We start from the raw sequence: 16133 nt of genomic DNA, 5'->3' as shown, positions 1-16133 counted from the left end.
TTCTGACTGGATCTGAGGTGGCCACGGTTCCCTCCATATACTGACTAGGGCGTCGGTGGCCGTGCCCCTTCCACTATTGTAGGGGTTACAGTGGTCATCAGTCTAAGGTACGTGGGCATGCCTCGTTCCGCCATTTGGATCCGGGCATGTGCTTAGCAGCATAGGGAGAGCTTTGAGGGTCTGACAGGGGTCACCCTTTATCCTCCCTAGTTTGGGTCCGGTCAGTAGCTCTTTTACTGTGTATACTATTGTTGCTCACATACAGCCGTGACACCTACTGAATAGACTGTTAGAATTTGTATTATGGCAAGAAAAAAGCAGCTAATTAAAGAAAAACGAGTGGCCATCATTACTTTAAGAAATGAAGGTCAGTCAGTCAGCCGAAAAATTGGGAAAACTTTGAAAGTAAGGGCTATTTTACCATGAAGGAGAGTGATGGGGTGCTGCGCCAGATGACCTGGCCTCCACAGTCACCGGACCTGAACCCAATCAAGATGGTTTGGGGTGAGCTGGACCGCAGAGTGAAGGCAAAAGGGCCAACAAGTGCTAAGCATCTCTGGGAACTCCTTCAAGACTGTTGGAAGACCATTTCTGGGGACTACCTCTTGAAGCTCATCAAGAGAATGGCAAGAGTGTGCAAAGCAGTAATCAAAGCAAAAGGTGGCTACTTTGAAGAACCTAGAATATGACATATTTTCTGTTGTTTCACACTTGTTTGTTATGTATATAATTCCACATGTGTTAATTCATAGTTTTGATGCCTTCATAGTCATGAAAAAAAAGAAAACTCTTTGAATGAGAAGGTGTGTCCAAACTTTTGGTCTGTACTGTACACACTGCATTGTTGCAGTTATTTCTGGTCAAAGCATATAGGGGCGTATTTCAGTTCTACAAGAAAAATTTATACGCACTGCACTGTTGCAGTTATTTCTGGTCAAAGTGTATAGGGTCGTATTCCAGTACAACAAGAAAAATATATTCTCAGTTCACGTCGGTGGTTATATGTGTTGAAAGCATGGCTGGGAGTCAGCAGGGTGGCAGCAGTGGGAGGTCGGGAGGAAAACGTGCCCAGGGTAGAGAACCTGCTTTGCAGCAGCCTACCTGCCTGGGATGTAGTGGTGCAGGGGTCCACGGAAGTAGTGGCGGTAGCAGTAAGTCAGTGTGGCGGTTGTATGTGGTAAAATCTTTATTGAAGTATTTCGGTTGAAAAACAAAATGTATTCATTCATTCATTCTTTAGTGACGTACTTCGGTTGAAAAACACATATTAATCAGCATTCAGTGCAGCAGTTATATGCGGTAAAATATTTTGTGACTTATTTCGGTGGAAAAAAAAAATATTCAGTGTTCAACTCTGTAGTAATAAGTGGTAAAATCTTTATTGAAGTATGTTGGTCGAAAAACAAAATGAATTCAATGGTCAGTGTAAAATCTTTAGAGACGTATCTTGATGAACTTCACGACTCTTCCGGGCTCAAACCTTTCTTGACACTTTGTCTTGTCATTGTCTGTAGCTACTAGAGGCCTGTTCATGCCAGGCAGGTTCCCCCAGAAGTATCTTGGTCGATCGACACTCTGTCATTGTACCATTCTTTGGCCTACTCATGCTGCTGCCACCTCCAAACTCTGTCGTTGTGCCACTCTGTGGCCTACTCATGCTGCTGCCACGTCCAGACTCTGTCATTGGGCCACTCTGTGGTCTCCTCATGCTGCTTCCACCTCACCACTATGTCATAGGTCCACTCTGTGGACTTCTTATGCTGTTCCCACCCTTCCCCACTTCATGACTGGTCAACTATTTTGGATTTCGGCCTGGCTGACATCATAAGGAAGGAAAAATGAGACACACAACGGATCCTGTCTGCGTAGCAGCTTTAAGGCCTGTATGGTCCCATCAGAATTGGCTTATGAATTGGTAGCCAAAAGCAGGAGTGGGTAGAAAACACAGAAGACATACAAATATTACCTTCATGTGTCATTTCTGTTTGAGATCCATTCCTGTTTTTTTAGTTTTTTTTTGGCATTAGCAATACTTATGAATTACTGACCAAATGCTGACCAAGTTAAGGCAAATGCTCAACAGACAGGATCCGTTTTTTGAGGGGTTATAAACCTTACTGCTGACATCCTCTCCACTCTGTCCAGGGGGGCTCTACTTTTATAAGTGTTTAATAGAACAGGTTCTGTAGACATCTATGTGGAATCAGCTGGCGATGGTGAAAAAGGACTGCGCTTCCTCTTGACGCTAACCTCTACCTGTAAGGTTGAGTTAATACTTGAGTTATTTTGTAACTTTTGGCCCCGTGACTGCCCAAATAAGTGAAGTGTGCAGTGATTCTAGGAGTGACACCTGTCATGTGCGTGTCATACTGACTCACAGTATTGTTTCAATACCACAGCAGACTCCCTATGCGTGTTACTGCAAGGCACAGTGTTCTACACCCCTATAAAGGCTCTCTGCAGCCTGGAAATAGCAGTTTTTTAACGCAATTTGCCGCAAATAAATTCGTATCGAAGCAAATTTTTCCAAAAATTGGGCAATCCGGCCGAATTAATTTTTAAAAAAAATTCGCTTCTCTCTAGTTACGTTTTCCTTGTTTGTGTGTGTGTGTGTTTTCTCCAGGTACTCTGGTTTCTTCTCACACTCCAAAGACATACTGATAGGGAAGTTACACTGTGAGCTCCATTGTGTTAGTGTGTGATGATCATGTCTGTAAAGCACTTCAGAATATGTCAGCGTTATATAACTAAGTTAAAAGGAATAAAAAATAAATAGGAAGCCACTCTATAATCGGTGCAACCAATGATCTTGTGTTCCTACTCAGTCTAATAAAATGTGACATTTTAGTTTTTATTATCAAAACTAACAGAAGGACCTGGTTTCACACGGGTATATTTCATTTAATGTTTGTGTGTGTCATTAGCGGGACCTGGGGGTGGGGTTTTTAAGTCCATCTTTTTAGGGTGGCCTAAATGGCCACCTTTACTGCACCTGAACTATGACCTCCACAGCACTCCGCTCCCTTAACAGTGTCATCCACAGTGTCCTTCCCCTTTAAAGCTGACCTACAGGAGTGAAGAAAAATGGCTCGGTTGTTATGAATTCCTGGTTTAAAATTGTGTGTATGTGGAGACTATGTGATAAGGGTCATGTGACCAGGCTTCTATTGGCTAATGCAGTTTTTGGGAATATCTTAGGAACTGTACGTGCTAGGGAGCTGAGACCTGGTCTAAAACCTTCCTGGACAACTGATGTATCTGTGTGCCAAATTTTGTGATTGTCAATGTGACAGTGCAGATTCCTTTAGCAGACATATGCAGCGCGCTGTTGCCAGCGTCTAGTGTATCCCTTGCCCCTTAGGAGGTTTCTATGAAATATGTCCCTTTAGGCCTCTGGGCCTAGCAGAGCAGATGATGCTCTGCTAGCCAACACACAACCTTTACCCAGGATGGGGTAGGCTAGACTGACCAACACTAACTACCTAACTCTAGAAATGTCGCGAACATAAAATTTTCCGTTCGCGAGCGGCGAACGCGAATTTCCGCAAATGTTCGCGATCGGGCGAACCGCTATAGACTTCAATAGGCAGGCGAATTTTAAAACCCACAGGGACTCTTTCTGGCCACAATAGTGATGGAAAAGTTGTTTCAAGGGGACTAACACCTGGACTGTGGCATGCCGGAGGGGGATCCATGGCAAAACTCCCATGGAAAATTACGTAGTTGACGCAGAGTCGGGTTTTAATCCATAAAGGGCATAAATCACCTAACATTCCTAAATTGTTTGAAATAACGTGCTTTAAAACATCCAGTGTATGTATACGATCAGGTATGATGTTGTATCGATCAGGTAGTGTAAGGGTTACGCCCGCTTCACAGTGACAGACCAAACTCTGACAGACCAAACTCCCCGTTTAACGCACTGCAAACAACCGCAAACAGTCCATTTGCACAACCGCAAACTCCCCATTTGCACAAGGTTGAATACCAAGCTAGCCATGTCCCATTCCTTGTCCTCACTGAGGTCATTGAAGGTCTCTTCCTCCACCCAGCCACGTACAACACCAAGGGTCCCTAAAAGGTGACAACAAGCCCCCTGGGACGCCTGCTGTGTTTGGTCTTCCACCTCCTCAAAGCCACCTTCCTCCTCTGACTCCTTCTTCAGACTCCTCTCTCTGCGTTGCCGCAGTTCCAGAAATCGACGACGACAAGGCTGCTTCTGGTGGTGATGGTGACCACAACTTTTCCTCTTCATGCTCATCTACGGCCTGATCCAGCACTCTTCGCAGAGCACGCTCCAGAAAAAACGCATATGGGATGAGGTCAATGATGTTGCCTTGGGTTTGACTGACCAGGTTTGTCACCTCCGCAAAAGGACGCATGAGCCTACAGCTATTGTGCATGAGCGTTCAGTAACGCGGCCCAAAAATATCCAGCTCCGCAGAGGCTGTCCTCTTTTTTTTTTCATTAAAAAAATCTGTTCTTACCAGTTTAATCTCTGTTTTGTCCCCTATCAGGGGCCGGTGTATGGAATAGATTTTAGTAACCAGGAGATGGAAAAAGATGGTTGGTCCGTCCTCTTACTTCCAATTTGGGGCACTGCGCGTGCGCCGTGCAATGTACTGTGCCACCCTATATGAGTGGTGTGTTAAGTAGTACTATTCCTATCAGTTTAATCCCTGTTACGTCCCCTATCAGGGTCCGGTGTATGGAATAAATTTTAGGAAACGGGATATGGAAAAAAATGCTTGGTCGGTCCTCTTACTTCCAATTTGGGGCACTGCGCGTGCGCCGTGCAATGTACTGTGCCACCCTATATGAGTGGTGCGTTAAGTAGTACTATTCCTATCAGTTTAATCACTGTTATGTCCCCTATCAGGGGCCGGTGTATGAAATAGATTTTAGTAACCGGGAGATGGAAAAAGATGGTTGGTCCGTCCTCTTACTTCCAATTTGGGGCACTGCGCGTGCGCCGTGCAATGTACTGTGCCACCCTATATGAGTGGTGTGTTAAGTAGTACTATTCCTATCAGTTTAATCCCTGTTATGTCCCCTATCAGGGGCCGGTGTATGGAATAGATTTTAGGAAACGGGATATGGAAAAAAATGCTCGGTCGGTCCTCTTACTTCCAATTTGGGGCACTGCGCGTGCGCCGTGCAATGTACTGTGCTACCCTATATGAGTGGTATGTTAAGTAGTACTATTCCTATCAGTTTAATCCCTGTTACGTCCCCTATCATGGGACGTGTATCGAATAGATTTTAGACAACCGCAAAGAGTTGTCAATAGTTGACACACTCATGACATAAATTTTATTCCTCTATGCGTCAATCTTTGTGTAGTGATGACTGTGTTAATGCGCACGTTTGGGAGATTGCAGGCGATGGCATTTTTTCAAAGGTTTTTTCTATGGTCGTGTTCAGGTAGTTCAGTGACAGTTAAGTGACCCAGAAAACAATGATTCTGCAGTGTGGGCCCATTGTTGGCCTAGTAGGCTTTAATGATCACCTTAGATGATCACAAAGAAAATTAATGTTTTTTCTATGCAAAATTATCCAGCCGATCGCTTTTGGTCTGTTCACAATGAAGCAACGACCTTATCATCTGGGGTGTGCCAACATTGCCATTGCCAACACACTCATAGAGGTGATCGCTTCATTGTGATACGCAAGCCCGTTCACCACAACAAGGTAACGATCACGAAGGGGAATTGACACATGTATGTGCCTTTTTTTTGTTTTGTTTTTGCAGCCAAAGTGCAGCACCAGAGGCCAGAAAAATTAGGCATGTACACATGCCTGAAAAATTAGGTATTGTTGCAGCCGCTGCTTTAGCAGCTTCCGGAAAAATTGATGTTTTCCAGGCAGAAAGTGCACTAAAACATTGCGGCTTGAATCCTAGTTGGTTGCGGAGAAGTCACGCAAGTCATCCGGCATGCAGAGATTAAATACAGCAGCGTGTGGACCATTTTTAGCCGAAGGCCTTTTTTAGTCAAATGCATCCCCCACTGTCAGTCCCTTCCAGATCCATGCCTTATTCATCTTAATAAAGGTGAGGTAATCTAGACTTTTTTGACCTAGGCGACTTCTCTTCTCAGTGACAATACCTCCTGCTGCGCTGAAGGTCCTTTCTGACAGGACACTTGAAGCGGGGCAGGCCAGAAGTTCTATCGCAAATTGGGATAGCTCAGGCCACAGGTCAAGCCTGCACACCCAGAAGTCAAGGGGTTCATCGCTCCTCAGAGTGTCGATATCTGCAGTTAAGGCGAGGTAGTCTGCTACCTGACGGTCGAGTCGTTCTCTGAGGGTGGACCCCGAAGGGCTGTGGCGATGCGTAGGACTTAAAAAGCTCTGCATGTCCTCCATCAACAACACGTCTGTAAAGCGTCCTGTCCTTGCCGGCGTGGTCGTGGTAGGAGTAGGATTACTTTCACCTTCTTCCCCTGTTAGAATCTCGTTGTGCTGTGACATGACCATTATACGCTGTGTAAAGCATACTTTTTAACTTGTTTTGTAACTGCTGCATCCTTTTCAACTTCCGGTAATTCGGTAACATTTCAGCCACTTTCTGCTTATACCGGGGGTCTAGTAGCGTGGCCACCCAGTACAGGTCGTTCTCCTTCAGCCTTTTTATACGAGGGTCCCTCAACAGGCATGACAGCATGAAAGACCCCATTTGCACAAGGTTGGATGCCGAGCTACTCATGTCCCGTTCCTCGTACTCACTGATCTCATTGAAGGTCTGTTCTTCCCCCCCACGTACCACGTACAACATCACGGGTACCAGATAGGTGACAACGAGCACCCTGGGATACCTGCTGTGGTTGGTCTTCCTCCTCCTCAAAGCCACATTCCTCCTCTGACTCCTCTTCCTCAGACGTTGCCGCAGGTCCAGCAAGCGATGCTGATAAAGCTGTTTCTGGTGGTGATGGTGACCACAACTCTTCCTCTTCCTCTTCCTCTTCCTCTTCACGCTCATCTACGGCCTGATCCAGCACTCTTCGCAGGCCACGCTCCAGGAAGAAAACAAATGGGATGATGTCGCTGATGGTGCCTTCGGTGCGACTGACTAGGTTTGTCATCTCCTCAAAAGGACGCATGAGCCTACAGGCATTGCGCATGAGCGTCCAGTAACGTTTTCAAAAAAATACCCAGCTCCGCACAGGCTGTCCTAGCACCCCGGTCATACAAATACTCGTTGACGGTTTTTTCTTGTTGGAGTAGGCGGTCAAACATTAGGAGTGTTGAATTCCAACGTGTCAGGCTGTCGCAAATCAAGCGCCTCACTGGCATGTTGTTTTGACGCTGAATATCGGAAAAGTGCGCCATGGCTGTGTAGCAACGCCTGATATGGCCACACACTTTCCTGGCCTGCACGGCACATGTGTCAACTTGCCCAAATTCAATGCCGCCAACAAATTGCTTCCATTGTCACATACCACTTTGCCGATCTCCAGTTGGTGCAGGGTCAGCCACTGATCCACCTGTGCGTTCAGGGCGGACAGGAGTGCTGGTCCGGTGTGACTCTCTGCTTTCAGGCAAGTCAACCCCAAGACTGCGTGACACTGTCGTATCCGGGATTTGGAATAGCCCCTGGGGAGCTGGGGGGTGCAGTTGATGTGGAGCAAGACGCAGCAGCAGAAGAGGACTCAGCCAAGGAGGTTAGCGAAGAGGATGGAGTAGGAGGAGTAGAGGAGGTGGCAGCAGGCCTGCCTTTAAGTCGTGGCGGTGTCACCAACTCCTCTGCAGAGCCACGCAATCCATGCTTGGCAGCCGTCAGCAGGTTTACCCAATGCACAGTGTACGTGATATACCTGCCCTGACCGTGCTTTGCAGACCAGGTATCAGTGGTCAGATGGACCCTTGCCCCAACACTGTGTGCCAGACATGCCATGACTTCCTTTTCCACAATAGAGTACAGGTTGGGGATTGCCTTTTGTGAAAAAAAAATTTGGCCGGGTAACTTCCACTGCGGTGTCCCAATAGCTACAAATTTTTTTAAGGCCTCAGACTCCACCAGCTTGTATGGTAAAAGCTGGCGGCCTAAGACTTCCGACAAGCCAGCTGTCAGACGCCGGGCAAGGTGGTGACTCTGGGACATTGGCTTCTTACGCTCAAACATTTCCTTGACAGACACCTGACTGTGGGCAGATGAGCAGGAACTGCAGAAGGTGAGAGACGAAGTAGTGGGTGGTTGAGAGGGGGCAAGAAGGACAGCAGTGGTTGACATGGCTGAAGATGCTGGACCAGGAGGAGGATGGTGGCTTTGAGTTTGTGTGCTGTTTGTACTCATCATGTGTTGATCCCATAGGCGTTTGTGATGTGAGATCATGTGCCTTCGCAAAGCAGTTGTACCTAGGTGGGTGTTGGACTGCCCACGACTCAGTTTCTTTTGGCACAGGTTGCAAATGGCATCGCTGTTATAAGAGACAGACACACACAAAAAATGCCACACTGCTGAGCTTTGCAATGACTGAATTCTGGTGGTGTCAACAGCATGCGTTGATTGGCGTGCTGTCTGGCTGACCCCGGGTGCCGATACATGCTGTCTGACTGTGCCACTAGCTCCTTGCGACGACCTCCTCCTGCTTCCAACTCGTCTCCTCCTCCTCTCTGTCTCCCCATCTGAACTTTCCCCCTGTTCTTCTCTTCGAGTGGGCACCCACGTGACATCCACGGACATATTGTCATTATCAACCGCTTCACTTGTATCTGACAACTCAGCAAAGCAGCGGGTACAACATCATCATCATCACACCGTACGTCCATGTGTGTAATGCTGCCTGTTATCTACATCCTCTGGCAATAATGGTTGCGCATCACTCATTTCTTCCAACTGATGTGTAAATAACTCCTCTGACAGATCAAGTGAAGCGGCTGTGGTGCTAGTGTTGGTGGTGGTGGCAGGCGGGCGAGTGGTAACTTGAGAGATGCCCGAAGCTGAGCTGGAGGAAGACGGTGCGTCAAGGTTCCGAGCGGAAGCTGTAGAAGATTGGGTGTCCTGTGTTAGCCAGTCAACTATGTCCTCAGAACTTTTCGAGTTTAGGGTACATGGCCTCTGAACACTGGGCATTATTCTAGGGTCAAAGGAAATCACAGCACCACGACCACAACGGCCCCTGTAGGGTGGCCTTCCTCTGCCTGTCATTTTTTTTTAATTAGTGGTACTATGCGTGCAAGGTACTGTGCCACCCGATATGAGTGGTGGGCAGTGGACACAGTACAGTCTGTGGGCCTGACACACACTGGCAGGCAACTGCAATTATATTACAGAGAAAAAATTGTATTACTTTTTTATCTGCAAGCTACTGTGCCACCAGATATGAGTGGTGGGCACTGACAGTGGGCACAGTACAGTCTGTGGGCCTGACACACACTGGCAGGCAACTGCAATTATATTACAGAGAAAAAATTGTATTACTTTTTTATCTGCAAGCTACTGTGCCACCAGATATGAGTGGTGGGCACTGGCAGTAGGCACAGTACACTCTGTGGGCCTGACACACACTGGCAGGCAACTGCAATTATATTACAGAGAAAAAATTGTATTACTTTTTTTTTTTGCAAGCTACTGTGCCACCAGATATGAGTGGTGGGCACTGGCAGCGGGCACAGTACACTCTGTGGGCCTGACACACACTGGCAGGCAACTGCAATTATATTACAGAGAAAAAATGTTATTACTTTTTTTATCTGCAAGCTACTGTGCCACCAGATATGAGTGATGGGCACTGGCAGCAGGCACAGTACAGTCTGTGGGCCTGACAGACACTGGCAGGCAACTGCAATATACACTCACCTAAAGAATTATTAGGAACACCTGTTCTATTTCTCTTTAATGCAATTATCTAGTCAACCAATCACATGGCAGTTGCTTCAATGCATTTAGGGGTGTGGTCCTGGTCAAGACAATCTCCTGAACTCCAAACTGAATGTCAGAATGGGAAAGAAAGGTGATTTAAGCAATTTTGAGCGTGGCATGGTTTTTGGTGCCAGACGGGCCGGTCTGAGTATTTCACAATCTGCTTAGTTACTGGGATTTTCACGGCAGTCCTGTGGGCAAAAATGCCTTGTGGATGCTAGAGGTCAGAGGAGAATGGGCCGACTGATTCAAGCTGATAGAAGAGCAACGTTGACTGAAATAACCACTCATTACAACCGAGGTATGCAGCAAAGCATTTGTGAAGACACAACACGCACAACCTTGAGGCGGATGGGCTACAACAGCAGAAGACCCCACTGGGTACAACTCATCTCCACTACAAATAGGAAAAAGAGGCTACAATTTGCATGAGCTCACCAAAATTGGACTGTTGAAGACTGGAAAAATGTTGCCTGGTCTGATGAGTCTAGATTTCTGTTGAGTCCGAATTTGGCGTAAACAGAATGAGAACATGTATCCATCCTCTGATGGCTACTTCCAGCAGGATAATGCACCATGTCACAAAGCTCAAATCATTTCAAATTGGTTTCTTGAACATGACAATGAGTTCACTGTACTAAAATGGCCCCCACAGTCACCAGATCTCAACCCAATAGAGCATCTTTGGGATGTGGTGGAACGGGAGCTTCGTGCCCTGGATGTGCATCCCTCAAATCTCCATCAACTGCAAGATGCTATCCTATCAATATGGGTCTACATTTCTAAAGAATGCTATCAGCACCTTGTTGAATCAATGCCACGTAGAATTAAGGCAGTTCTGAAGGCAAAAGGGTGTCCAACACCATATTAGTATGGTGTTCCTAATAATTCTTTAGGTGAGTGTATATAAAATAAAAAAAAAGCAGACTGATGTACCAGCCCTAAAGTGTTTTTTGGGGTGCTGTCAGGACGCTGTCCTTACAGCAGATCAAATGAGTCTTTTAGGATTGGAGTGGACACAGAACACTGGCCTAGCTAACGATTTCCCTATTAATTCAGCAGCAGCAGCACTCTCCCTGCTCTCACTAACACTGCAGCTTCAGAATGAATCTAAGATGGATGCTGTCCTTGCTTTGTGATAGGAGGTGGGAGGGTCTGGGAGGGAGGGTATGCTGATTGGCTGGAATGTGTCTGCTGACTGTGAGGTACAGGGTCAAAGTTTGCTCAATGATGATGTATAGGGGGCGGACCGAACATGGCATATGTTCGCCCGCCGCGGTGAACGCATACAAGCGATCTTTGCCGGGAACTGTTCGCCGGCGAATAGTTCGGGACATCTCTACCTAACTCCTCCATTTCTAGAGAGGGCTGTAATGGAACTCAAAAGTTCCTCTCTAGGGAAGCAAACACTGCCAATGTTGCTTCCACCTTCTGGTTACCCATGAGCATACACATATTTGCAGGAAATGGCAATAAATATCTGAGAAAACACAGAATCACACAATGAAGATAGTGGGGGTACAAAAGGAGGTGGTAATGCCACTCTGGGGCATTACACATACATACACACACACACATACATACTCAGCTTTATAAATTAGATTATAGACATAACCAGAACATGCTTAGGAAAAAGGGAGGAGTTCTCTTGAAAAATCACGAAACTCCTACTGAACTTCTTATGTTCTGCATTTTTCTATGAACTTTTGATTGAGAAATTAGCTAATTTTGCATATTGTGCCATTTTATGAGTTTGAATAAAGGGTTCCCACATTAGACAGATAAGAGCTCATGTTAAAGGCCTTATCACAGGAATCTGTGGTGCTATAATGACCTATCACTAGAGTTGAGCGGACACCTGGAAGTTCGGGTTCGACGGGTTCGGCCGAACTTTACAAAAAAGTTTGAGTTCGGGACCCGAACTTGATCCCGAACCCCATTGAAGTCAATGGGGACCCGAACTTTTGAGCACTAAAATGGCTGTAAAAATGTCATGGAAAGGGCTAGAGGGCTGCAAATGGCCTCAAAATGTGGTTAAGAGCATTGCAAGTGTTCTGCAACCAAATGTGGATAGGGAAATGACTTTGAATAACATAAAATACGTAAAAATAAAAAATAATAATCTTGATCTAGGAGGACGAGGTCCATATGGAGTAGGAGTTTGAGGAGGCGGTGGATGTGGCGGTCTAGGTGGAAGTGGCGGTGTAGGCTACCTCCTCCTCCTCCACTGCATTTTTGTTTTAAATTTATTTTTACTTTTTTAAATTAGTGTACACCCCAAAACATTGGGAAATATAACCTGTGATAACCCCCTTCAGATGTGCTAAACACATGTTCAGACAATACACTAGCTGCAGGGTAGGCCAGCACCTCCAAGGCGTAAAAGGCAAGATTAGGCCATGTGCTCAATTTGGAGACCCAAAAGTTGAAGGGGGCAGACGTGTAGGCGTGTGCACACATACTGCTCCACCATGTTGCTGAAATTCTGCCTCCTGCTAAGACCTTCCATATCAGCTGGTGGTGCTGGTTGTTGTGGCATGCTGACAAAGCTTTTCCACATTTCGGCCATGCTAACCCTGCCTTCTGAGGTGCTGGCGGTGCCCCAGCTGCGTTGGTGACCTCTTCCTCCTCCTCTGCCTTCGCCTTGTGCTTCCACTGTGCCCCCGCTGTCAGGTGGGAATGCCACCAGCAGTGCGTCTACCAGCGTGCGCTTGTACTCGCACATCTTACGTTTACGCTCCAGTGAGGGAATTAAGGACGGTACGTTGTCCTTGTAACGGGGATCCAGCAGCGTGGCCACCCAGTAATCAGCACAAGTTAGAATGTGGGCAAATCGGCGGTTGTTGCGGAGACACTGTAGCATGTAATTGCTCATGTGTGCCAGGCTGCCCAGAGGCAACAAAAAGCTGTCCTCTGTGGGAGGTGTATCGTCTGTGTCCTCTGTATCCCCCCAGCCATGAAGCAGTGATGGCCATGAGCTGGTCTGGGTGCAACCCTGCTGTGAACATGGTTCCTCCTCCTCCATCTCCTCCTCCTTATCCTCCACCTCGTCATCCTCCAGAACTGGGCCCTGGCTAGACAATTGTGTACCTGGCATTTGTTGGTGCAGGAACCCACCCTCGGAGCCACTTGTGAATAACTGGCCGGAAACCCTATACAATTATCCCTCTTCCTCCTCCTCCTGTGCCACATCCTCTTCCATCAACGTCAGCAGCGTTTTTTTTGCAAGGAGGCATAAAAGTGGGATAGTAACGCTGAGATCGACGTTGTGTTGCCCTGCTCAGGTTATGTGCAGAGGTCTGCCAGGTTAACAGCACGTGTCTAGTTTTTTGTTTGTTTGGAGTTTGGAATTGAGCTGTATCCGCCTCCCTTCAGGTGCACTGGGTGGGGTCGTTTGTGTGAGTTTAAATTACGCCTCTTCCCAGTGTCCTGTGCGGATTATAGTTTCTATCTTGCTGTGTGGAAAGGTGGATTTGCTGTTTCTGCTCTGCTACAAGATAGGTTGGTTTGGGTTTCCTTTTTGTGTTCTGTCTAGGCTGTTAGAGAGACACCTGCCTCCTCCAGGACCTAAGGAAGCAGGCTGACTGTTTCCCCCTTTCCACCATCTCAACGACTTTAGGAAATCTTCAGCCTTAGGCACGGGGGCACGTTGATTCCCACCTTTAGGGTCTGAACGTGGCCACAGAAGTCAAGGGAGAGCTGGTAGGGAATTGTCAGGAGGTGACCTTTATACCCAGCTTCTGGCCTAGACAATTATTTTGAGGTATCTGTGTGTTTATTGTATCTTGCATCCTTCCACCATGACAGGCGTTATCGGCACTGGCCATGTTGGTGGAGTACTCGAAACAGCGCAACAAGGAACACAGGTTTCGCATGAAGGCCCAGTAATTGGTGGTGAAGTGGTGCTGTTCCACAGAGTGACTCACCTGTGCGTGCTGCAGCTGAAACTCCACTATCACCTGTTGCTGCTCGCACAGTCTGGCCAGCATGTGCAAGGTGGATTTCCACCTTGTGGGCATGTTGCATATGAGGCGGTGAGCAGGAAGGCGAAGTTATGCTGCAGCGTTGACAGGCAAGCAGCAAGGTGAGAACGCACAGACAGCCCGCACTTTATGCAGCAGCACTGATGTATCGGGGTAATTTTTAGGGAACCGCTGCACCACCAAATTCAGCACATGTGCTAGGCAAGGGATGTGCGTCAAACCGGCTAGTCCCAGAGCTGCTACGAGATTTCGCCAATTATCGCACACCATCAGGCGAGGCTTGAGGCTCACTGGCACCAACCACTCATCGGTCTGTTGTTCAAGGCCCGTCCACAGCTCCTGCGAGGTGTGGGGTTTGTCCCCCAAACAGATACGTTTTAAAACTGCCTGCTGTCGTTTACCCCTGGCTGTGCTGAAGTTGGTGGTGAAGGTGTTACGCTGACCAGATGAGGAGCCGGTAGAGGATGAGGAAGCGGAGTAGGAGGAGGATGCAACAGGAGGCAAACTGAAGTGCCCTGCACCAAACTGCTATACGTCTCAGTCCCAGCCGCCACTGCATTTACCCAGTGTGCTGTTATGGAGATATAACGTCCCTGACCGTACTTACTGGTCCACGTATCCGTAGTGAGGTGCACCTTGCCACAGATGGCGTTGCGCAGTGCACACCTGATTTTGTCCCCTACTTGGTTGTACAGGGAAGGGATGGTATGCCTGGAAAAGTAGTGGCGGCTGGGCACGACGTACTGTGGGACAGCCACCCCTATAAGGCTTTTAAAAATCTCCGTCTCCACCAGACGGAATGACAGCAATTCAAAGGCCAGTTATTTTTAAATGCTGGCATGCAGGGCCAGGGATCGCGAGTGGGTAGGGGGGTACTTCCTCTTCCGCTCCAGTGTTTGAGAGATGGAGAGCTGAACGCTTCCGTGGGACATTGTGAAGGTGCTTGGTGACCCAGATGGTGGTGTTGCTGGGAAATCCTCTGTTTGCGTGGTGGCAGGTGGCACTGTCACTCCAGAGGAGGATGAAGAGACCGAGACTGCAGCAGAAGAGGAAGAAGGAGGAGCCAGAGACCTTTCTTGGTTTTTGAGGTGTCTACTCCACTGCAGCTCTTGCTTTGCACTTAGATGCCTGGTCATACAGGTTGTGCTCAGGTTGAGAGCGTTTATGCCTCGCTTCAGGCTCTGATTGGACAGCGTGCAAACCACTCGTGTCTTGTTATCAGCACATTGTCTGAAGAACTGCCACGCCAGGGAACTCCTTGGAGATGGCTTTTTTGTGCTCGGTCCCTTGCTGTGCTGGGCAGTAGCAGTTGTACTGTCTAGGGGACGGCCGCTCAGCTTTTGCGCCCTGCTCCCTCTTCTGCAGTGCTGGTGGCTCTGTGCGACCACCGCCTCTTCCTCCGAACTACACAGGTCACTCGCATAACCTTGATTCCAAATGGGGTCGAGGACCTCATCGTCCTCCACATCATCTTCCACCCAGTCTTCACCACTGCCATCCTTGTCGGTCTGCACACTTTCGAAAGCCCCAGCAGTTGGCACCTGTGTTTCGTCATCATCCGAGACGTGCTGCGATGGTCCTCCTATGTACTCATATTGAAACATAAATGGTTGGGCATCGGTGCATTCAATCTCTTTCACTTCTGGGGCAGGTCTAGGTGGATGGTCCTGGGAAACCCTGCTAACAGAGTCATCAAAAAGCAGAAGAGACTGCTGCATGACTTGGGGCTCAGACTGCTTGGCTGATTTGCAAGGGGGTGAGGTGAAAGACTGATGGACATCCGCTACAGGTGCCAACTCTGATCTTTCAGCAGGAGACTGGGTGGAAGACAATGTAAAGGAACTGGAGGCACTGTCAGCAACCCAATCAAATATCGCCTGTACTTGTTCTGGCCTCACCATTCATAGAGCCGCATTAGGCCCAACCAAATACCGCTGAAGGTTCTGTTGCCTATTCGCACCTGAGGAAGGTGTTTCACTTGTGCGTGTAGCTGGCACAGATCGACCACGACCTCTCTCTGCAACAGAAGCTCCACCAGCAGCACCACGACCTGGGCTACGTCCCTTATTTGATGCTCTCCTCAAATTTAGGATCTTGCCCAAAATGGGTGTTTTTTTTAATAGCAGAATAGAACAACAGTATCTAAAGGGTGTATCTCACACGTACAGATGCAGACAAGGCTGCAAATTAACTATTTTGCCCAAAATGGGTGTTTTTTAATAACAGAATATGATAGCAGTATATAATGCTTGAATTTCACACGTACAGATGCAGCAAGGGCTGTAAAA

This window comes from Bufo bufo, chromosome 3, assembly GCF_905171765.1.
Source record: "Bufo bufo chromosome 3, aBufBuf1.1, whole genome shotgun sequence".
NCBI lineage: Eukaryota > Metazoa > Chordata > Amphibia > Anura > Bufonidae > Bufo > Bufo bufo.
The sequence above is the reverse complement of the archived record's forward strand: the minus strand, read 5'-3'. Positions refer to the sequence as shown.